The sequence below is a fragment of the Vicugna pacos genome, chromosome 33 (assembly GCF_048564905.1).
Source record: "Vicugna pacos chromosome 33, VicPac4, whole genome shotgun sequence".
Classification (NCBI taxonomy): domain Eukaryota; kingdom Metazoa; phylum Chordata; class Mammalia; order Artiodactyla; family Camelidae; genus Vicugna; species Vicugna pacos.
The window spans coordinates 22,103,737-22,128,891 of NC_133019.1; positions in this window are offsets into that span (position 1 = coordinate 22,103,737).

Here is a 25,155-nt window from a genome sequence, read left to right on the forward strand (position 1 = left end):
AACTCAAAAAGAGTTTAACTATATTATATAGTTATATATATACACTATATTATATATTATTATATAATTATAGATAATTATAATTATATAATACATACTATATTATATATATCAGATATGTATTAACCATCATAATTATTGTATATTTGTTTTTTACTGTTAGAAGCAGAGAAACATGTGACACTGAAAGTAAAAGGAATAAAGATGCTGTGCCCCATGTGGCCACATTAAGAACACAGAGTGGACATGCTACCAATTTTAAGAGAAAAATCATCTGATTGGAGAAAATTCACATTAAGGTATACATGACTGACATTATCTCAGCCTGTAAGATTTACTTTCATTCTTACAGGAAGTTTCCTTTTAATATAAATTTATTATTAATTAGTTGGGTTTTCTCCCAAATAATTTTTAATTTTTCAAGTTATAATTTTAAGGTAATTTGAGAGGAAAAATATATTGGGGGTTTATGAGTTTGAAACAAGAAAGTATGTTTCTTCCTATGAGTAAAATTTTGACATCAACTGTCTGGCTTTTCCAAATTTCAGAGTTTCCTTTTTCTTTTTGACAACACAGTTATCTTAAGATCACTGAGCTTTTCCACAGTTCTCAGCATAGTAATAACTCACTTTGGCACAGGTGAGATCAGGTAGAAAACTATTTCTAAGTATAATTGCTTATAAGTTACTCAGCTTGTATGTTGGAGCTAGGTCTTAGTGAAACGGCCACTGTCACTCAATATTTAAAGATTGATATAACTCCACTGAACAGGAGTTTCTGCCTCTGTTAATAAAGAAACTACGACAAATCTACTTTACAGGAATAGACCACATTGAATGTACTTATCATTTTTTTGAAATGTGTCCAGAATTCACATATAGTCTTTGTGCAATATAAGGAACATTTATTTCTGTAACAACTGAGTGATTTGAAATGTTAACTACAAAACAAAGCAAAAAGCATGACTCTTCCAAGAAATACCTTCAGGAAGCTCAATGGTTCACAAATAATTAACACTGTTTGATTTAGAAGAGGTCAGGGACCCTACAATTTGATATAAGCATTTTCATGAAGGTTTATCAGAAAAATTTATGTGAAATTACTGGAGGGGTCTTCAATGTTGTAGAGTTATTTTGGTGAAAATATTTCTTCTTATGACATAAATATTTCCGATGGTAATGTTTTTAAAACAACACCATTGATTGTGTAAACTAAGTGTTTCTTTATCCTGCAACATATCCTGTTTATGCATTTTGTGGGAGATTTGGATTTTGAAAAATATCATGATGTTACATTAATTAATATGGGATTATTCAATGGAGAAAAATTCTCACTGATATGTGCAGTTGTTCTATAGCATTAAAATTAGGTGACATTCAAATACAATAACAAGAATTGTTTTAGTTATTTGACACCACAGGGATAATAACATATTTAAAAATAATGTACACCTCTTAACTGATTCCAGTGAATTTAAACCATTGTGATTGAAGCTTTATTTCTTTGTAATTGCCGTGAACTAAAGCCAAGGGCTTGGCTGTAAGGTATTGTCAATGTAGACAATCAATTGTTTTATATTAGCAATATGTTATATAAAAACGCAAATTAACTTTTTTTGAGGATTAAACAATTACTCTACTGACTCTTTTCATCTTTAACTTTTGTTGCTGTTGTTGGGCTCAGATAATATGTTAATGCAGGCTCTTGGCACAACTTCAAAAGAAGCAAGCCAATATGCCATTGAAATCTAAATTATAGAAAATGTCTTTAAATTAAGCAAATCTTTCATTCCTTATGAATTTTTATTAACAGGATTCTCAAAATTTTTTCATACCTAGCATCGTTTTTGAGTAAGAATGTGGTCACAATCAGCAATACTATTACTCTTACACTAGTTGTGTGTGTGTATGTGTGCATGTCTTTGTGGTCCTGGCATAAGAAGAATGTATCAATATTAAGGAAAACATTAAATTTTGTATAACAATTTTGCAATGGTATAAATTATAAGACTTGTACTGGTGACTACTATATATTAATCATGTTACATCAACTATTGGTAGTGTATGTAACAATATTAAAGCCATTCTAAGTTTGTAAACAGGTACTATTGAGTATTTTCCAATACTAAAACATCTGATAAGATGTTTACTTTCTCCAAACTGTGCCTGAAGAAAAAGAAGCTCATCAAATGACTTCATCAATCTTAGCTTATTAAATCAGTACCTCAAAAAAAGTTCTGGGTATCTTGTGTCAGTGACTAAAAATGATTTAAGGAAAATCTCTGATCCACAAGAAGTTTTTGGAACCTCAATGTGTGAGCCAAACAAAAGGCTAAGACCACTGGAGCTGGGAGGGGGGAAGGAAAGCCAATTTATTGCTTGTCAGGCAAGGCAATGCTGCATCACCCAAAAGAGTTAGCTGAAACTCTCAGAATTACAAGTGAAAAGGCTTAAGGTAGTTTTAAAAAGAGGAAGTTTAGGGAAAGGACAGTAAATTCATCTTTGGGACTGGATGTTCTAGTGCTTTATGCCACAAAAGTGCATAGCTCTCACCAGGTCTGGAATTGGGTATTTAATGCTCACGGTCACATAGGAGGCACAGTCTTACAAGCAGGCCTGAACATAGAAGGAATTTTCTCTAACAGACTTCTTATTTCTCATGCAGACAAATGTAGTTCCATACTCAAGGAAAAGGAGGCCGAAAATAAAAGAAGACTGCAAAGTGATTTTCTTTTTTGTAACACACATGAAGAAGAGTGCACAAAGCATGAGTCTGCACTGCTTGGGAAATTTTTATGAGGTAGATGGCTCCACGTAACATCCTCTGAATCAAGAAATGGAATATCTACCAACACCTTAAAATCTATCCTTATGTCACTTCACATCTGTAATACCTAAAAGGTAACTACTATTATGAGTGCTATCATCACAGACAAATTTTTCCTATTCTTAAGCTTCAAAATAAGCAGAATTATAAAAGATATACTTTTGTATCAGGCTTGTTTTGCTCAAAAATGTCTCTAAGACTTGTCCATGTTGTTGCATGTAGCCATAGTTAATTCTTTTGCATTGCTGTTCAGTATTTCTCTGTATAAACTCATCACAATCACTTTATCCATCTTTGCCTATTCACAAGGACATAAAAATACCTTCTAGATTTTCTTCTAAAATACATACTATTTTATGCTTTATGCTTTGTATAAAATTGATATTTTTATATATTGGAGGGCCAACATCCACTTCTGTAAGCAAAATTCTATCATGGTTTCTCTATAAAATTCTTACAAAGTTAGGCAGACAATAAATGATTTCATAGCCTGTAACATATTAATTGTATTAATAGTTCTGCAACTTTGTTGTTTGGTATCTGGTCATAACTTTTCTTACCATAACTTATCAGAGGACAGAACTGGGAACATTGTGAAGCCTTGTGTCCTCTGGTCCTCCTACCTTGAGTGCTCAAGCAGAAATCACATACTGCAGAAAGTTAACTGGTACATAATGGTACCCAACATACAGGAAAAAAATAAGTACTACAAAACTCGAAACAAGGAGCAGTCTCCTTGAGTGCTGAGAATCTAATGTTGGAAAATAAGGGTCTAGAAGAGAAATTTAAGAATTGTTGAGGTGTCGACAGCCATGCTGTGAACCAAAATGAATTAAAAGCTATCAAAGACTAGAGTGCTAAAGCTGTATATTGGACTGTCACCTTGCATTTCTTCATTCCTGTGACAAATTTATGGAGATTTTTTTTTCTTTTCCTTCCCTTTAGTAGATAAGAAGTAGAGGACATTCCAAAAAAGCTCATTTTGGAAGAACACAGCAGTGAGATAGCCGGATTTTTCAGTTAACTGAAAACATTCATAGGAATATATCCTTGATGATACATACATTGTATCTCCTGAAATGTTATAAGGTAAAGTAATTTTATGGAGGCCCCTCTGAGACATAGAAATCTGCAAGTGAATTTATTATTATATGACTAAGAGAAGACAATATTCTCAACAACAAAAGAATATTCCAAACAAAAGGATGTAGAAATCTGTATGTGTGCGCGCGTGTGTGTGTATGTATAAATTTACTATTTAAGTTCTCTATTTGTATAGTTATTTGTTACACATTCTGTAAATCACAACATTTATTATATATTTGACCATCATTTTTTATCTTTCCAAGTGTAAGAAGACTTGATCCTAAGATATTTTAATTCTGGGTTATTCTAAGTTAAACTACCGAGAACTATGTCAGACAGTTCTCAGACAATGGTAGAAAAAATAGATGTATCTCTAACCTCATGCAGAACACTGCTTACAGAGACTACAAGCCTAAGAAAGACTTTTCAAGACGGAGGAAAGAGAGTTTATACCCATATTGATGTAGTACAAAAATTTAAGTGTTTAGTGATTTAAATAAACTGCATAGACACTAATTTGGATGTTATTTTTCTTTTTAGAAAACTAAACTGCTAGAAATCATGGTAAAAACTGGTGATGACAGACTATGAAAAACCATCAATAAAATAATGCCACCAAAAGCTAAGAAAACTCTAATGTTCATACAAACATCCCATCAACTCCATACCTGAAAGGATTACAGGAAGAAGTTTTACAGATCTTGGTGATTTTAAGTTCTCATGGAGTTAATTACTACCTTATCCTCACTTTTCCTGAGGGGGTTTTAGTTTCTGTGACCATATTTCATCAAGTAATGATGTCAGAGTTTTTGTGCTTCAGAGATATGAGTCCATGGGAACATAAAAATAACCCTGGATCGAGTCCTACCGAAACATTTTATTCCAGATGGCCAAACGGAGAGTTTTTCCTATCATCATCAGAGAATAATGTTATACCTCCAAAAAACACCCTACCATCTTACTGGAATGTTATCCATGCCCTAATTTCATTGAAATAATATATTCTTCGGCCCACCCAAACATTTTGTTACTTCCATTAGTTCTATTATAGCACTCACTGCATTGTTTCAAGATAGCAATAACTTCATTCTCTCTCCACTCTACACCTTCAGGGAAGCAAAGATGACTTATTTTTATTTTTTTTTTACTTCTGTATTCGCAATGGTATCTTATTTTTGAAAAATGAATGTTCTGGATCAATAAATTTCTAATTAACAAATAAATGGAAGTTTTTCTAAAATACTTAAATATGCTGGTTATCTAAAATCCAGAAAGATATAATCCTTGCTTAAGGAAATTAAAATTTACAAGAAGCAAGGGAGATGGAGAACTCATTTCAAACAAACTCTTACATAAAAAGATTAAATAACTGAACAGAAAACAATGAGCAAAAAGAAAAACACAATATGCAATTCCCTTAAAAACCACATTTAATAATGGCAAATGTTTATAGTGTGTTTATTATATCATAAAAGTATTATAAATGATTTACATATTTTACCCTCTTTATTCCTCACAATAACAGGAAGTAAATAGTATCACTATCATTCTACTTAATAGAGGAGAAAAGTGAGGTGCAGGGAAGTTACTAGTCATGTTAATAGTCATGCTGCTATTTTATGGTGGAGTTGAGATTCATACAATCCAGCTTCAAAGTCTAAACACTGAACCATCATTCAACATTTTTCTAAGAGCAATGAATACAAGAAAAGGTTGACCACATTTCCACAATGAAAAATGTAAAGTAAACAAAAATGGGTACCACAATTCAAGTCAAACTAACACAGTTGCAAAGGCTGACAGATAGAAACTGCATACAATGTAGACAGGAGTGTAAACAGAAGGCCAGTTTGGCAAGATCAATCCAATGCACTCTCTATGTGTGCTCTCTATGTGTGCAAAGAGACATATACCAAGGAGTTCAAGACAGAACTGTTTATAAAAGGAAAAAACTACAAATCAACCTAAAAGGAAAAAGACCTGGTTATATACATGCTAGTACATTCAAACAAAGAAATAATGTGCAGCTGTTAAAAATACCAACAGAGGTGTGTGTATACTGACACGGAAAAGCCCTTGATATAATCTCAACCAAAAATAAGACCCAGCAAATTGTTGAAAAGAGTATGTTTTAAAATTTTATCTTAGTGGTGGTAAATGTTCATTTATTAATATATTAAATACGCCTAGAAAATCTCTGGAAAGATACACTTTAAAATATTAAGTGGTTATGTCCATATAATTGGCTGGTATGCTGAGGAAAGATGGATTTGGCAGAGTTTCACTTTTTGAAATGTACCTTTCTATTCTGAATTTATTGTAATGAGTGTGCATCACTCATTTCAATCATGAAATAACATAAACCTCTTACCTTCTTTTCTAAATACTAAAGTAATACACACAATGATCAGCATCCACTGCCCAAAATAAACATAGCAGCATCCTCATTTGCAAGTAAGATCCAGATCCAAGCTGCCCATCTCCAGCAAAGCACATATACTCAGAAAATGGAGTCTGGTAACCAGTAACTGTATTGGCCCCACGTAGCTTCTGTGACAGAATTCCACCTGGCAAACAAACTCTGGTGTTATCAGTCTTAGAAACAGTTCCTCGGGGCTTTTCTTTTTGTCAGTTGGCATGGTAATTTGACAAAATCACAGTATAATGAAAGTTTCTGAAACTGCTATTAGCTTCCAGAGTGTGGGAGCTCAGGTGGCATTTTCTTTCCTTGTCTCCTGGTTCTGCACATTAATGCAGTATCTAGCTTCCCTGGAGGACCATCGTAGACCTACTATCTCTTTCTTATAAACTTAAATTGATTGACCACGTGCCATCAGACCCTCAACCCACAATACCGTATTTCCCATTCATGTCAGTAGAATTTAGTGCCCACGAGAAAGACACAGATGATGAAGTGTTTACTATTCCAGCCAAATGGTACCCTCCCCACCCTTCTATTAAGGGAAACCTCATAATTCCTATGCTAAGAGAAATACTTTCCTCCAACGAGGGGAAGTCAGAAGACTAGGACTTGGACCACAAAAAAAATTTAATATCTAAAATAAGCAAAAAGGTGTTTTGTTTTACTTTGCCTTAATTTTCTGAAAAAGTTAAATTCATTAAAAGTTTCAGCAGCAGTATATACAGCAAGTACTAAAAGGATGGCAATGCAACACAAGTTTTAGACACAGAGATGAAGAACAGGCACTGAAAATATAGATGTTCATAATTTTAATACGTGCTGTTATGTGTTTATTATAAAAGGTTGAATCTATAACTGAATGGTTGAGAAACAGAGTGACTACCTACATAAGTTATCTCCCAAAACAGAAAATTATAGGGGAAATGGGGCTCCTATTGGTAATTATTACAGGATGACACGTGTAAACTGGGACCCTCCCAGGGAAAACAGAACATGAGATCACCCTGTCAAAAAGACAGCCTAACCTGGTAGAATATATTGGCCTTGGTGTTAAGAAGACTTGTATTTGAATTCCAATACCCTTGTTATACAGAGTGTTTACATGGACCTCAAAGTCCTTTTTTAATCATACTGACTTAATATTGACATCTTGAAAGTGGGGAAATATTAATGTATCACACAAAGAAGACACGGTGTATATATACAATGTAATATTACTCAGCTATGAAAAGAGTGAAATCTTGTCATTATGCAACAACGTGAATGACCTAGAGAGTATTATGCTTCGTGAAATAAGTCAGACAGAGAAAGACAATTACCATATAATTTCACTTATATGTGGAATCTAAAAAACAAAACAAACCTGAAACAGACCCATAGATACAGAGAGCAAACCAGTGGTTGCCAGAGGGCAGAGTGTAGGGGATGGAAAAAGTGGCTAAAGGATTAAGGAGGACAAACTTCCAATTATCAAATAAGTAAGTCACAGAAATGTTAGGCACAGCACAAGGAATATAGTCAATAATGTTGTAGAAGCTTTGTATGGTGACAAGAGAGTAGATTTAACATGGTGATCAGTTTGTAATGTATATACATGCCGAATCACTATGTTGTACATCTGAAACAAAGATAAGATTGTATGTCAACTATACTCTCATAAAAAATGTAGAAAAATAATGATTATTTTTTAAAAAGATGAGTAAGATTTATCAAACCACATTTGTTTTAAAGAATAACACTTCTGGTGTCACTGATTCTTTTGAATCAACAAGGGCCGTGTTAAATGATATGCCTCATACTGCGTGAGTTCTGTGGTTCACATGAGAATGCACAGAAGAATCTGATCAAAACACCAACTTTGTCTATCAAGACCAAATGCACTGTTTCAGAGGAGAGAATTTTCCAGCTGCCGAAAATATTCATTTTAACATTATCTGATAAAAATCTTAGATCTAGCACATAATTCTGCCTTAGTAAATAGACTATATCAAGTATAATTCAACTTTTACTGATGACTCATACTAAATTTAAATATCAATTAGGTATATGATTAGAAGACATGCAAGGCTTATGATCCAATTTTTAAAAAGTGTTTGTGTTTAGTAGATTTGTTCCTTTAGAATCATAACCTTGGACACAAATGGAAATGTATTTTAATTTAATTTTAATTACACATTTCCCTCACTATCCAAAAGTAGAGCAGACAGAGCATTCCTATAAAATCTTTCTTAAGCCAAAATGGCATGAAGCAAAAAAGTAATTGCCTGTTTTTATAAAACTGAAAATCCTCTTTGGATTTCTTTCAATTAGTGAAAATAGGTACTAATATAGTTCCTTTGTAAATGCGAAGAGGCATAAAGCAAGCTTTCAGCAAGCAGGGAATACCTGTATTTCTCAAACATATCTCAATGCAATTTTGTTTTACTCAACTAAAGTAAATTCATAGTATATCCATATTTGAAAATGCGATTTTACAACACTGTTACAAATTTCTACCCTTGAACCAGGAAGAAAATTATATAAATGCTATATAGCAAAGTGCGGACTGCTAGCAAGTAATGATCCCACGAATGAATGAGAAAATGTACTCACGGTAGGCCTTAGGAGCAGCCAAGAGAACTTTACCCAGAGAAAACAGGCAATGAGGCAAAAGAGATAAAGGACCAAAGATGTTTACTGTGCTTTCAGAGGAAAAATTGGGAGGTGCATGTAAAAGAGAATTACTTCTATAAAAGAGTGCTATTAATAGAGAAAAAATTAATAAATATGCAAAATGTTTTCATGAAATTTAACTGTTGGACTTTCACAGATTTTTGCTTAAATAATAATTTGAAACATTTAATAACTAACAAATATAAACTATTGTTATAAGAATTTTGGTTCTGCTCAACCAAGGTAAATTCAAAATGAAATGCTAATACCTTTCTAGACATGCCGTATAAACCTCATTGTCCATAAGACTTAATTGTCAGGAGAAATATGTTTATTTGTTGGAAATTTCACAAAATGTAAAAATAAAACTACTTTATCAACTGGCGATCAAGATGACAGACAGATGAACATAGAACTTACCTCCTCCCACAAACACATCAAAAATACGTCTACATGCAGAATTTTCTGCCTGAACGCAGGCAGAAGATCTCATACAACCAAAGCTGCAAGAAAGAGCGTGATGGATGATAGGAACAACAACAACAACAAAAGGAATCAGGGTGGGACTTGCACCCCTGGGGAAAGAGGGAACTGCGAAAGGGGAACGGTTTCCTCACCCTGGGAACCCCCTTCACTGACCGAGAGGTCAGCCAGTTACAGACAAGGAGGCTCAGAGGAGGGTGCCACAACCAATATGCAGCAGGTAGGACAGAGACAGAATAGCACAGTCTGTTCCACCTCACTCCATTTCCCAACCCCAGACAAGCACCTGATGGTGTGCCCAGTGGCTGGTTGCTGAAACTTGGGTTTCAGTGGACAATGGGTAGGTCTATTTGTTAACATGCACACTAAGGAAGAGGTGTCACCCTACCATAGCAGCCGCATTCTCCCACTGCTCTCAGCAGGCATAGCTCAGCCACTGTGAGCTCTGGGAATATGCCAGTGCTGGTGGGTTCCCACATGCTGAGTCAGGCTAAAATCTGGGCCAATTCCCAGCAGGTGCCCAACTTCAGCTAATTTACATGTATGGCAGTGCCTGGGGGAATGTCCAAGCTGATTACTAGTGATCCTACAGCTAAGGCTGGCCTGGTGCCAGCAGCAACAGGTTTTCTGAGCACTCAGATGCAGAAGCAAGGCTGAAATTTGAGCTGATTACAGGTGCCTCCACAGCAGAAGTGTGTCCAAGGGCAGTGCAACAGATTCACAAAACCATAAAGAAGACAACACAAGCATAATATAAAAGACAACCACCAAATCACAAAAAGAAAAAAAAAGCAAAAGAAAGGAACAAAGAGGAAGTACAAAATCAACTGGAAAACAAGGTGTAAAATGGCAATAAACACATACCCATCAATAATCACCTTAAATGTCAATGGACCAAGTGACTCAATCAAAAGATGTAAGAGTGGCAGACTGGAAATTAAAACAACGGCCTACAATATGCTACCTACAGGAGATCCACTTTAGGGCAAAGGACACCCACAGAATGATGAGGATTGAAAAAGATATTTTATGAAAACAGAAATAACAAGAAAGGGGTAGTAATAATCATACTAGACAAAATAGACTTTAAAACAAAGGCCTTAAAAGAAAGGCAAAGAAGGACACATTATATAATGATAAAAGGATCAATACGAGAAAAAGATATATTTGTTAACATATAAGCACCCAATATAGAAGCATCTAAATACATAAAACAAATCCTAACAGACATAAAAGGAGAGAATGATGGGAATATAAAAATACCAGATTTTAACATCCCATTGACATCAATGGACAAATCTTCCAGAGACAAAAGCAATAAGACAACAAAAATCCTAAATGACACAATAAAACAGGTAGAGTTAATTGATATTTCCAGGACATTACAGCGAAAAGAAAAGAAAAAAAAAAAGAATACATTCTTTTCAAGCACACATGGAACATTCTCTAGGATAACCACATTCTAGGACACAAAACAATCTGCAATAAATTTAAGAGGACAGAAATTATTTCAAGCATCTGTTCTGACCACAATGGCATAAAACTAGAAATCAATCACAGAAAGAAAAGCAAGGGGAAGAAAATTACATGGAGACTAAACAACACGCCACTGGGGGGGGGAAGTCAATGATTAAATCAAACAGGAAATTTAAAAATATCTTGAGACAAATGACAATAACAACACAACCTTATAAAATCTATGGGATGCAGCAAAAGCAGTCTTAAGAATGAAGTTCATAGTGATACAGGCTTTCACAGAGAAATTATATCCAACATACAAAGAACTCATACCGATCCTTCTCAAACTCTTCCAATAGACTGAGGAGGACAGAACATTCCCAAAGTCATTCTATGAAGCCACTATCACCCTGTTACCAAAACCAGACAAATATCAAAAAAGAAAGCTACAGGCCTTTATCTCAGATGAATATAGATGCAAAAATATTCAACAAAACATTAGCAAACTGAATTCAACAAAGGATAAAAAAGAGTTGGACTCATCCCAGAATCACAAAGATGGTTTAACATATGCAAATCAATCAATGTGATACACCACAACAACAAAAGACAAACAACACATGATCATCTCAATAGATGGAGAACAAATATTTGATAAAATTCGACATCCATTCATGATAAAAACTGTCACCAAAGGGAACATATCTCAACATAATAAAAGCTATTTATGACCAACCCACATTCAACATAATACTCAATGGTAAAAAGCTGAAATCCTTCTTGCTAAAACCTAGCACAAGGATGACTACTCTCACCATCTCTATTCAACAGAGTACTGGAACTCCTAGCCACAGCAATCAAACAAGGAAAAGAAATAAAAGGGATCCAAACTGGAAAGAAGAGTTAAATTGTCATTATATGCAGATGACATGATATTCTATACAGAAAACCCTACAGACTCCACACAAAATCTATTAGAACTGATAAATTCAGCAGAGTAGCAGGATACAAGGTTAACATAGAAATCTGTTTCATTTCTTTACACTAACAATGAAATGTTAGAAAGAGAAAGTAGAAGAGAAAAAAAAAATGTTTAAATCACATCCAAAAAATGAAAAAGTATCTGGGAATTCAACTGACCAAGGGGATAAAGGACTTATATGTTGAAACTATAAAACATTGATAAAGGAAAATAAAGGTGATTCAAAGAAAGGGAAAGATACCCTATACTCTTAGACTGGAAGAATTAACAGTGTTAAAATGGCCATACTACCCAAAGCAATCTAGAGATTTAATGCAATCCCTATCTAATTACCCAAGACATTTTTCACAGAACTAGAAAAAATAATCCTAAAATTTATATGAAACCATGAGATGTAAAATTGCCAAGGCAATCATAAGAAAAGAGAATAAAGTTGGAGGCATAAACCTCCCAGACTTCAGACAATACTACAAAGCTACAGTAATCAAAACATCATGGTATTAGAACAACAACAGACTTATCAATCAATTGAACAGAATAGAGAGCACAGAAATAAACCTATATACCTATAGTCAATTAATCTTCAAAAAAAAGAGGCAAGATTATGCAGTGGAGAAGACAGTCTCTTCAGCAATTGGTATTGGGAAAGCTAGACAGCCACATACCAACAATGAAGTTAGAACACTCCCTCACACCATACCCAAAAATAAACTCAAAATGGCCTAAAAAGACTTAAATATAAGACGTGACACCATAAAACTCATAGAAAAGAAGATAGGCAAAACATTCTGTGACATAAATCCTAGGAATGTCTTCTTAGGTCAGTCTCCCAAGGCAAAAGAAATAAAAGCAAAATAAACAAATGGGACCTAATCAAACTTATAAGTAAAGGAAGTCATAAATAAAAGGAAAAGACAACCTACAGACTGGGAGAAAATATTTGCACACAATACAACAAAGTGCTTAATTTCCAAAATTTCAAACTAAGTATCAAAAAACAAACAAACAAAGAAACAAACAACCTAATCAAAAATGGGCAGAAGACCTAAATAGACATTTCTTTCAGAAGACCTACAGATGGCCAATAGGCACATGACAAAATGCTCAACTCTGCTAATTATCAGAGAAATGTAAATCAAATCTACAATGAGAAATCACCTCATGCTGGACAGAATGGATATCATCAAAAAGTCTACAAATAAGAAATTTTGGAGAGGGTGTGGAGAAAAAGGAACCCTTGCACACTGTTGGTGGGAATGTAAATTTGTGCAACCACTATGGAAAACAGTATGAAGGTGCCTTAAAAGACTGAAAATAGAGTTACTATAAGATCCAGCAATCCCACTCCTAGGAAAGACAAAAACTCTAATTTGAAAAGATACATGCACCCCAATGTTCACAGCAGCGCTATTTACAACAGCCAAGATATGGAAGCAACCTTAATGTCCGTATGTCCATTGACAGATGAACAGATAAAGGAGATGTGGGGGGTGTGTGTGTGTGTGTGTGTGTACACAGAATTACTCAACCATAAAAAACAATGAAATAATGCCATTTGTAGCAACAAGGATGGACCTAGAGACTATCATATTAAGTGAATTAAGTCAGAGAAAGAAATATCATAAGACACAACATTTATTTGTGGAATCTAAAAAAGTGATACAAATGAACTTATTTACAGAACAGAAACAGACTCACAAGCATAGAAACAGTCTTATGGTTACCAAAGGGGAAGGGGCAGGAGCGATATATTAGGAATTTGAGATTAACAGATACACACTAATATATATATATATATAGAGAGAGAGAGAGAGAGAGAGAGAGAATAGATAAACAACAAGAACCTACCATAAAGCACATGGAACTATATTCAATATCTTGTAATAATTTATAATGGAAAAGAATCTGAAAATGAAATATATACTTATATATGTACAAACACATGTATTTATAAAAAGCTGAATCACTTTGCTGTTCACATAAAACTAACATTTTAAATCAACTATACTTGAATAAAAAAATTTTTAAAGAAAATTATATTTACTAGTTGAAAATAAATAGCAATCTTACAAAAAGTCTGTTCATAATTAATGGTCTGGAGACCTATGTAGTATCTAATACTCAGTTGCAATGAAAGACATACAAAACAATGAACTTGACTTATTCATTTGATTTTTCAAAAACATTTCTTATTGTCTTCCACCCTACACTTATCCATTATCATCAAAATAATTTCATAAATACGTAAGAATATCATCTGAGTACCAATATTTCTACAGAATGTTTAAAATAAAATTCTATAATTTTTATAAAATAAATTTGTTATGTGCCTGTAATCACTGCAACATATAAAACTATTAATCATATTTTATAAGTTCAACTAATATTTTTTATTACAGTATTTACTTTAATGGAGCTGTTTGTGGTTAAAATATAATATATAAAAATCAAAATTCATAAGTTATATTGTATTTTTAAAAATTCAAAACACAAATCCTCAAAATATAAGTAGAAGCCTTAAAAGAAAAAACACTAGTATCTGAACTTAAAAAGTCATCTTCATTGCAGCGTATTAATTTTTTTAACCTGACCTTAAGGACATTCCACAGTCATATGGGCCCCATTAAATATACAGCAGGTGTTCAGAGATTTGACTCTTCATTATATAAAGAGCAAGAAGTACCTGAGCCAAATAAGCCATGGGACTTCACTCTCTCCCTGACCATATGAGAATTTTTCCCATGGCCAAATTTGCCTTTTGGAGCAAAAGTGACCCTGAACAGAACCTTTTCAAATACACAGGCTTGGATAAACCACTAACTAAACTAAGAATCCAAAACAAATTGAGCTTCAGTTCTACTGAGGAGAATTCATGCCTGGCTTCTGATGATTATATTATAGGATGATCGGCTAATTCCTTTTGTGTATGTTTATTAAAGCCATGTCCCTTGGGAGTCCATACTGCCATCTTCCCTGTGACAAGACTTAATATGGCAGGGAGGAGAGGGCAGTTACAAGACTTCTCTGGTGGCTACCAGTTTCCCACAACCACCTCAACACAGTGCTCACTTCGGCAGCACATATACCAAAACCACCTCAACACATGACTTAGCCAGGGCCGAGCAAGTGTTCCAACCTCTTTCATTTCAAGCCATAGTGTAGCACTGAATCTGAGGTAGCCTTAACCAGGGAGAAAAGTCGACCCTGGAATGCAGAGGTGACCAGGTCCTGGAGCAGAGCATGGCTGGGATGGTGGTGGCCACTGTTGGTGCTTACTCAAGCAATACATCAAAAGCAGCTCAGACCTCTGACAGTGGCCACCCCACTACAGCCAACAAGGCTGGGGTCAGTAATCAGCTGTAAAGGACAGAGGGGACTTGCACCTGAGGCCACATCAGAGCAGAGCCAGGGAAACAACTGCAAGCACCTGCTCAGGCAGCACACTGAGACAGCTCAGACTTCTCTCTGAGGCCAACAGGAGCTGAGAGAGCACTTGCTTCAGCACTCTCTGACTCTGGGGCAAGGGTCCCACTGCTGAAAGAAAGGAAAACATGCACTTAAAGAGAACAGATCCAGTGTGGCCTAGTCCTGAAAACTTCTGCTCTAGCAACTTGGGATCAGTTGCTCCCCTGATAAGGCAGGGAAAGTCAATGCGCAGAGGGGGAAAACATGCCTTAAACATGGCTTCAGCTCTATCCTCTCCATCTCTAGGCTCAGCTCCCACCAAGGTAACATTTGGTAGCACATCCTAAGGAAAGATGTAACACAAAGAACTGGAAAGATACTCTGTGCTCTTGGATTGGAAAAATTAATATGGTTAAAGTGGCCAGACAACCCAAATCAGTCTACGAATTTAATGCAATCCCTATCAAAATACCCATGACATTTTTCACAGAAGTAGAAAAAATAATCCTAAAATTTACACAGAACCACAAAAGACCCAGAATTGCCAAAACAATCCTGAGAAAAAAAGAAAAAAGCTGGAGGGATCACTCTCCCAGACTTCAGACTATAATACAAAGCTACAGTAATCCAAACAGCAGGGTACTGGCACAAAAACAGACACAAATCAATGAAATAAAATACAGAGCCCACAAATTAACCCACACACTGGTGTTCAATTACTCTATGACAAAGGTGGCAAGGACATACAACAGAGAAAAAGTCTCTTTCATAAGTTGTGCTGGGAAAACTGGACAGCTACATGTAAAGAATGTGATTAGAACATTTCTTCACATGGTATTAAACTCAAAAGCTGAATAATAAAACCCAAAATGGATTAAAGATTTAAATTTAACACCTGAAACCATGTAACTCCTAGAAGGGAATGTAGGCAGACACTCTTTGACGTAAATGGTAGCAATATTTACTTGGCTCTGTCTCCTAAGGCAAAAGAAATAAAAGCAGTAACAAAAAAATGTAATCTAACTAAACTTAAAAGCTTTTGAACAGCAAAATATGTGATTTCCATTGATGAAACAAAAAGAAAACCCACAGAATGGGAGAAAATAGTTGCAAATGATATGACCAACATGGATTAATATCCAAAATATATATATACAAGTCAACATCCAAAAACAAACAAATCGCCCAATCAAAAAAATGGGCAGAAGACCTGAATAGACACTTTTTTAAGAGACATACAGATTGCCAACAGGCACATGAAAAGATGCTCATCATTGCTAGTCATCAGGGAAATTCAAATCCAAACCACAATGAGATTATCACCTCACACCAGTAAAAATGGCTATCATCAAAAAGTCTACAAAAAAACAAATGTTGACAAACATGTCGAGAAAAGGGAACCCTTGTACACTGTTGCAGGTAATGTAAATTGGTTCTGCCACTATGGAAAGCAGTATGGAGGGTCCTCAAAAAATTGAAAGTAGGTCTATCATATGATCTAACAATTCTACTCCTGGTTATATATCCAGGAGGAAAAAAAAACAAAACTAAAAGTGACTTGAAAAAATATTGCATCCCAATATTCATAGCAGCACTATATGCAACAGTCATCCCAAGTTGGAAGCAACTCAAGTGTCCATCAACAGATGAATGGATAAAGAAGATGTAGTACATATACAGACAATTACTCAGCCATGAAAAAAAGGGAAAACTTTGACATTTGCAGCTAGACAGATGGACTTAGAGAATACTATGCTTAGTGAAATAAGGCAGAGAAAGACAAATACTGTATGCTATCACTTCTTTGTGGAATCTAAAAAAACAGTACTAGCAAATGTATATAACAAAAGAGAAACAGACTGAGAAATACAGAAAACAGACTAGTGGGCACCAGTTGGGAAAGGAAAAGTGGAGCGGCAAGATATGTGAAGGGGATTAGGAGATACAAACTACTATGTATAAAATAGATAAGCAATCAAGATGTATTGTACAGTGCACGGAATAACAGCCGTTATCTTCTAATAGCTTTTAATGGAATACAATCTGTAAAATTACTAGATCACTATGCTGTACACCTGAAACTAATAGAATGTTGTAAATCAATTATACTTCAATAAAAAAAAACTTGGCAGGGGAAATGGCCAAAATTTAACATAAAAAAAGTGTACAGATAACTCATAAAATAAGATAAAATGTCCCTTATTGTTAAAAAAAGTATTTAATTATACTCACAATTTGAACTAAACCTACACAGTGTGTGATTCTCATCTCAAAAACTGGCAAAAACAATAATACTCTGAAAATGTAATCTGTTGTCTAGGTAAAAACAAATCCTCCTATATATTGCTGGTGGAAATGCAAACCAGTGCAAAAACTTGGAGTACAATTTGACAAAATTTATCAAAACTACATATCCACTTGCTTTTTAATTCAGCTATCCTACATTTAATAACTTACCCAAATATATATACACACAAGTTCATTCACTGCAGCACTGTATGTAACTCTAACATACTGGAGACAACCACAACAATGCCCACACATAGCAGAGTGGTTGAATAAAAGATAGTAACTATACATTATAAAAAAAAAGTGTGCAGTTTAAAACAAAAGGAAAGAAAGGAAGATAATCTCTGAACTGACAGGAATTGATTTCGGGTTTAATTATTACAGGAAGGAAGGAAAGGAAAAATATTTTAATGAAAGAAATAAGGGGAAATAATAAATGTACATGCATTTGCTTATTTTTGCAAACAGAAACATAGGATGGATAAATCAGAAATTAATGAAATGAAGTTTATATGGCAAGGGATCTGTAAGGGTCTACAGGGGTGTGCTTAGCAACTGGGTGGAGAGAATTAGAGAATAAAACAGGTTAGATGGAATCAGAGGAAGCATACTGACACTACCCTAAATAAGTCTTTTTATGCATTTGTGACTCTTACAACTCTGTTAATATTATACAAATTCAAATAAATAAATACATAAAATCAACAAGGATGGAGTTTAGAGGCCAACATGGAACAAAAAGAAATGAACCCAGCTGTACTGAAGATGAATAATATAACTCATTGAAGGGGCAGGGGAAGAATCAATGTAAATAACCTTGGAAAACAATATTTTGAATATGCTCTCAAAGGCTAAGCATAAAAAAGAACTACACACAAATACTGTACACTAGTTGGTAGGTTTTTTATTACAGGGACATGGGTTAGTAATTTTGAAGCTACTTTATGTATATTTTAGGTTGAGCAAACATATACAAATGTAATACACAATAAAGGCCATATTTCTCAGTATTATAAAAAAAGAATTGTAAGAAAAAAAACTATTATTGGGAGAATGTGCTCCTCAAATTGAATGAATAAAAAGATACATCTGGGATACAGAAATTCAACACAGATGTGACTCTAGGAAAATCACAGGGATACAGGGAAGGAGAAACACAAGGGTGAGAACTGTACACGAGGCGGAGTGGTGGACCAGTGCAGACAGGAGAAGAAGGGCTCCAGGACTCCAGGAAAGATGTCTGCAAGAAAAAAATGGACATGTTGGATTATCTTATTGAGAGGAGTTTTAATCTCTAGTAAAAAGATGTGAACAAATTTTTATTAGAGAAATAGAGAACAAAACATATGAAAAATGAGGCTGTTTTTAACTCCAGTAAAGTCAAAAGGACACACTGAAAAGGACAAATACTCATAATTTTGACATTATGATTCTCAATAGCAATTTAGGATGCAATATGATCATGAAGCATAATTTTTAAAAAATAAAAGGAAAAAAACTTCAAACCTACAACTTCATGTCCAGTTGAATTATTATTTAAAAGTCAAGGCATAATAAAAGTACTTCCATGTATTCATGGTTTCAGAGGATTAGTCTCATCAAGATCCACAGTGAAGACACTTTTAGATGAAGTTCCCAGATAAGGGAAACAAGTTGAGAAGATATGGGGAAAGACAAGGTATGTAATAGTAAACAATAAGCAATGACTTTTCAATTAAGGACAAGTATCATAAAATTGAAGAGTATACAATTTTAAGTTAGCAGAATAAAATTTCATCTATTCAATGGTAAGCAGAAATAAACAATGACAGAAAAGTTCAGTAAGTAGAAAATTTACAAAAAGATGACAAAAGTAAGTTCTAATATAAAAGTAATTACTATCTATGTCTATCTCTCTATCCGTCAAACTCACCCACTAAAATCTAGAGGTTTCCGGCAGAAAATAAAATGAAATAATGTCAAGCTGAAAAAAAGAAAAAAATATTGAATTGTATGTGGTTTCAAGATACACATATTAAAAACAAAGATAGAACTGAAAAACAAAGAGATGCAAAAATAAAGGAAAAAAGACATAGGCAAGAAGGAGCCAAAATCATGCCAGAATAGAAATCTTAATACCTAAAAAACGACATAACACTGTAAGAGACAAAGAGACATCATATGCTGCTTAAAGGAACAACAGGGCAAATTGATAAAACCACCATAATTATATAAGTAACTAAAAATTCAGCCTCAAAATATATCAAGCAATAGCTGGTATAGTGGGAAGATTTTAACAAATCTAGACCAAAGTTTGGGCAAACCATGTACCATGAGCCAAATCCTGCCAGCCGCATATTTCTGTAAATAATGCTCCGGTGGGACACAGTCACATGCATATTCACATGTTGTTTATGGATGCTATAGCACTACGACAGAGTTGAGAAGGTGTAACAAGGATTTGGCCTATAAAGTCAAAAATACTTATTGTCTGGTTCTTTACAGAAAACGTTTGCCAACCTCTGAAATAAACAATTCAAATATTAACTTTAAGCTCATAGATATTTATCGAATTCCATACCCAACAGCCAGAGAACACACATTCTTTTGAAGCACATAAAGAACATTAACAAAAAGAGCCCATACTCTAAGTCACAAAAAAAACCTTGAAAAAAAGCAAAAAATAAAATTTTCAGTATCAGAAATTTAAATTATTCTTTTTAACATAATAACAAAAAAAACATTGTGTGAAACCAAATAACGTACTATAAAATAACTTCAGGGTTACAAAAAAAAGGAATAAATAATTAAGTAGAGACTAGTAGTGATTGAAGTTCAATATATCTGTGGCAATAAATGAAGACAAAACCAATTAAGAACAAAAAAAGGTGACTATTCAGAAATTGCTATAGCAAAAGAATCAGCTACCATATCAATTTTGTAAAGATTTCAAATGTATTGACTCAAAATTGTTCATAGTACATCTTATGTTATTTTTAAAAATTTATTCCACCTGAAATTTTGCTTTATTTTTCCATATGATTGCTGCTAAATTATGTCTTGCCTTTTCTCTCTTAATCAGTGTTCCTGAAGTTTTGTTTATATCATTAGCCTCTAAAAAAATTTTTTTTTAATTACTGATGCTATCTACTCTTTTTCTGTCATTAATTTTTGTTATGTTTTTGTTTTTACTCTTCTACTTTCTTGGGTTTATTCTGCTGGATTTTTTTCTCTTCAGAATTCTTGTTACATGTTTAGCTTGTTAATTTTTCATATTTTCTTTTAAAGTGCATGTTATTTAAATTTTCTTCAAGATTGCAGATTTTACTGAGTAAGATGGTAACAAACAAAATAAAGTAGCCTCTTCATTTCTGTGCTGAACCAGATGCAGCATTTTTGTACTTTATTATAAAGGTTTTTTTTTTTTAAATCCATTCTCTTTTTATGGACATTCTGTAGCCTTGGGAAGGTTCCAGAGCATCATTACACCAGTTTCTCATAAAAGTACACAGCCAGTAGGTAATATAAATTAGTACTCCATACCCACATTTGAGGTAACAATTTTTCATTAATGTGATATTTTGAATCTCTATCAGAATTTTCTTAAATAAAGGATCCTTAAAATGAAAACAACAAAGAAAGAAAAAAGAGAAAAAAACAGAATCAGATAATTCAAAAACAAGAAGGAATTTTCTGACCAGTTTCTTTGTTTCTTATTTTGAAATATGGACAGTTAAGATCATCTGAGAAATGCACAGAAAAGTAGGCCTGCTGAACAGAAATGCAGTTCAGATCAGGAAGACAGAGCTGTATTCTACTGTTACAGGCTTCTTGATTTGAAATAATGACTATCTCTTACTAACTGTGTTACCTTTTCAGTCAGTCACTACGGTTCTCAAAGGCTCAGTTTTATAATAAAAATTATCATATTTCCTAGCTCATTGTTGTTTTAAGGATTAAATTAATCCATATAAAACATTTGTTTGAGTATTTGGCAGAGGGTATCAGTCAATAAGTGGTAATTATTATTATTTTTATCACCCCATATTAGTACAAATAAATCTATATAGACCAAGCTGACAGTAATTTGCCATCTTTTAGAATTTCTTGAGTGGCCTTATCTATCCTATATTTATAGGTAGGAAGGCAGTGGTGAAGATTTTGGACAAAACTCTACACAACTAACTTCCTGCCTATAAATTCACAGTATTCACTATCCCAATAGTCACACGTGTCTACTGAAATTTAAATTAATGAAGTTACGTAAAATTTCAAATTCTTCTCTCTAGTTACACTTGCCACATTTCACATGCTTGATATTCATGTGTGGTTGATCATTACCACACTGGATCTTACCAAAGCCTCCATGGGCAGTCCTAAGAGAGGGAGGCACAATGTTAAGCTGAGCCAATCGCATTCTCATGGGAGACTGACTTTTGAGTGAAGGAATATCGAGGCTGGAAGCAGTCAGGGACAAGCCCCACTGTTACTAATACCTTAGAAAGAGTGCACAAACTTCTGATGCTAGGTGTGAGTTGTCCACTTTAGCCTGCCTTTCCAAAGTATGGGTGTAGAGCAATTTCCTAAATTCTTCAATGTTCTCTGATAAGTAATAAGGCAAAGGAACTCTACTTAAGTTGAAAGGTCTTTCAATGTGTTGTTTTACTTTTAGTGTTGCTTATGATGCTTTTCAGCTGAAAAAAAATTCTGATCTTTTTATTAGGTGAAATCTATTATTTTTTCACTTCTGAGATTAATAGTATGCTTAGGAAATCCTACCCACTTTCACAGTTGTAAAATTTCTTCTAGTCCTGGTGGAGGTTCACATTGTTTATGTTTGTTTTACTTCTACACGATTAATTTCCCAAAGTGGTACTGCTGAGAGTGTGTGTTTATTTTATTGTCTTAACATACAAATAACGGTAAATAACTTAAACCATGTAGAAGCTACAAAATGGCAATAAAGTTCCCTGACACCCCAACACACAGTCCTGCAGTTCCCTTCCCTAGAGGAAAACACATGTATCAGTTCTGTGTGGCGTACTTCCCAGAGATAATTGCTTCTTTTTTCGGTATTAAGTTTAGATTTCTAATCAATTTCTAATTTATTCTATTTAGTTTAAGGCAGAGTTGCTTTTTTTTCCAGACAGACAGCCAATTATCTTAACTTCATTTATCTACAAAATAGCCCATTATTTCCCTAAGGATTTGTAAATGCCAACATTTTCATATTCCAACTCCCTCTTTACATCTAAGCCATTTTCAGTCTTCTCTTCCATACCACTGACCAATCTATTTTTCTATTCTTACACCATTTGTCAAATATTTCTAAAATTATGTGTGGAAAGATAGAGTAAGATAGAATTAAAGAGAGGTTTAACAAATAAGGTAATTTTAACAGCTGGTTTTGTGGCAAGGCCAAGCTCTTCTTACTATCTTTTCAACCTCACTGTGTCTAGAGGACCTTTGAATTGAATTTGTAAGATCTATTTAATATCCATTGGAAATTGGTTTAGGATTAGTTTGAATCCAGAAAATCATTAAGGAAAATGTATTTTCTAATAAAAAAAACTATGCAATATACACATAAGTACTTTTTCAAAATTGTAAAGAGCTACACAAATTACTATTACCAATTTTTGAAACTGAGAAGGAAAAAGCTAAGAATTAACTGTTAGAGCATGCCTGATACAGGACAATTTTCCTTTTGGCAGCCTACTGAATACCTCTTGTGATTACAAAGTAGCTAAATTGAATTGCAAGACTATAGTTAATAAAAGGATATAGATTGAATTTCAAAAGAATGACTACATTAAAAATGTAAAAAATAAACTTTCAAACTTGGATTTTCCCCACTCATATCATCATGATGTTGTCATATCTTCATAAGTATTGTTTTAAAAGTCATGTAATTGATTCTGTGTTGTTGTTGCTGGTATTGTGTGCGTGTGGTGACCACACGTATCTTCATAAACTTTTTCCTCTCTCACCACTTCCAAGCAACTATCTGAACTACTTAAAAATGTTTTCTTTCTTAGTTTCTCCACATGTGAAACAATTTCCCTATCGACCTGGGTATGATTTCCATTAGTTTTGGGAAGCCTATCAAATTCCAACAATTTTTCACATTCTGATCAAAGGGTACAACTAAATAGATAATTAATAATGGGATAAAAAAAAAAGCACTTAAACAGTACAGTATGTGTAGGATACCCAGAGTGTAATAAATACTATCCCCATGGAAGTATTATACAAAAATCTAGTAAATGTTCAAAACTAAATACATTTATGTATTTGGCTTTCAATTGGCATTGAAAATTGTTTGGTTATCAACTGACATTGATAAATGTCAGTTAATTCATTTATTTGTGGCTTGAGGAAAAACAAACGGTTCTGCCTTCGTGGTCTAAGTGCCAACAACAAAGGTGGACTGTGGGTGCAGACTGCAGCTTCTGGGTTCTCCTCCACCACTGGGCTTAACAAAGGCCACTGCAGACCACAAGTAAGCAGAGTGCAATGCTTTTGATACTAACACTGCTACAGGACCAGTGGCCTAGTTTGCATTGAAATAAACGTCTCCCCAGGTGACATGAGACAAATCCTTTGGCCATCCTCCTAAAAGGACTGTTTTACCACTTCTTAAATGAGACTACTGGAACCAGTATTACAATTTTTCTTATCACCTATTTTATCAATTTTTGAATTCAATTCACAGAATACTTATCTTTGAGTTTTAGTTTCATGTATAATATATAGCACTTCTTAAAACATTTCTTTTAGATGTCTCAAAAATATCTTAAGATCAATAGGTTTGAAATTCAATTTATTAACTACTTCTCCAAATCTGGAACAACAGAATCACCAAAATAAAGGTAGTCTGTAACTAAGAGTTATCCTTCTTCTCCTTAGCATCACATCCAGTTAATCATCAAGTCCTACCAATTTTGCCTTTTAAACACCTTTAGAATCCATCTATTTCTCCCAAGCATAATTGTGAGCTTGCTAACCCAAACAGATCTCAACCTTCATGGTGTCTTTTTTTTTTTTATTCATTCTCGATTTCATCTCACCCCCCACTAGCTAGTTATTTCCCTACAGCTAGATTTTCCTTCTTTCAATATGCAAATCTAAAAAGTGCCCTCCCCATGCCCTCTTAAACCATGTCATTGGTTTTTCACTGGTCTTAATATAAAGAGATCGATGCACAATATGCTCTACATGACGTTGCTGAAGTTTACCTCTCATTCTTCATATTATTCCATGAGCCCCTGAAGTTATTCTCTGAGCTCCAGTTACCATTGATTATTTGCATATGCTTTTCTTTCTGCTTACAACTTCTGTCTGCACCTCTTTCCCCACTGCAAACTTAAGTCATCTAAAATATCACTTCTTCATAGAAGTCTTTACTTACACACATCCTAGGTCAGGTCCATCTGATATATATATCACAATTCCAGGTGACTTTTCTTCATAGAAATACTCAAGCTACAGTTTTATATCTTATTCTGTGACTGTTTCATTGAGATATTGCTCTCATGTAGATGCAAAGAGGGGAGAAACTATGTCTACTTTG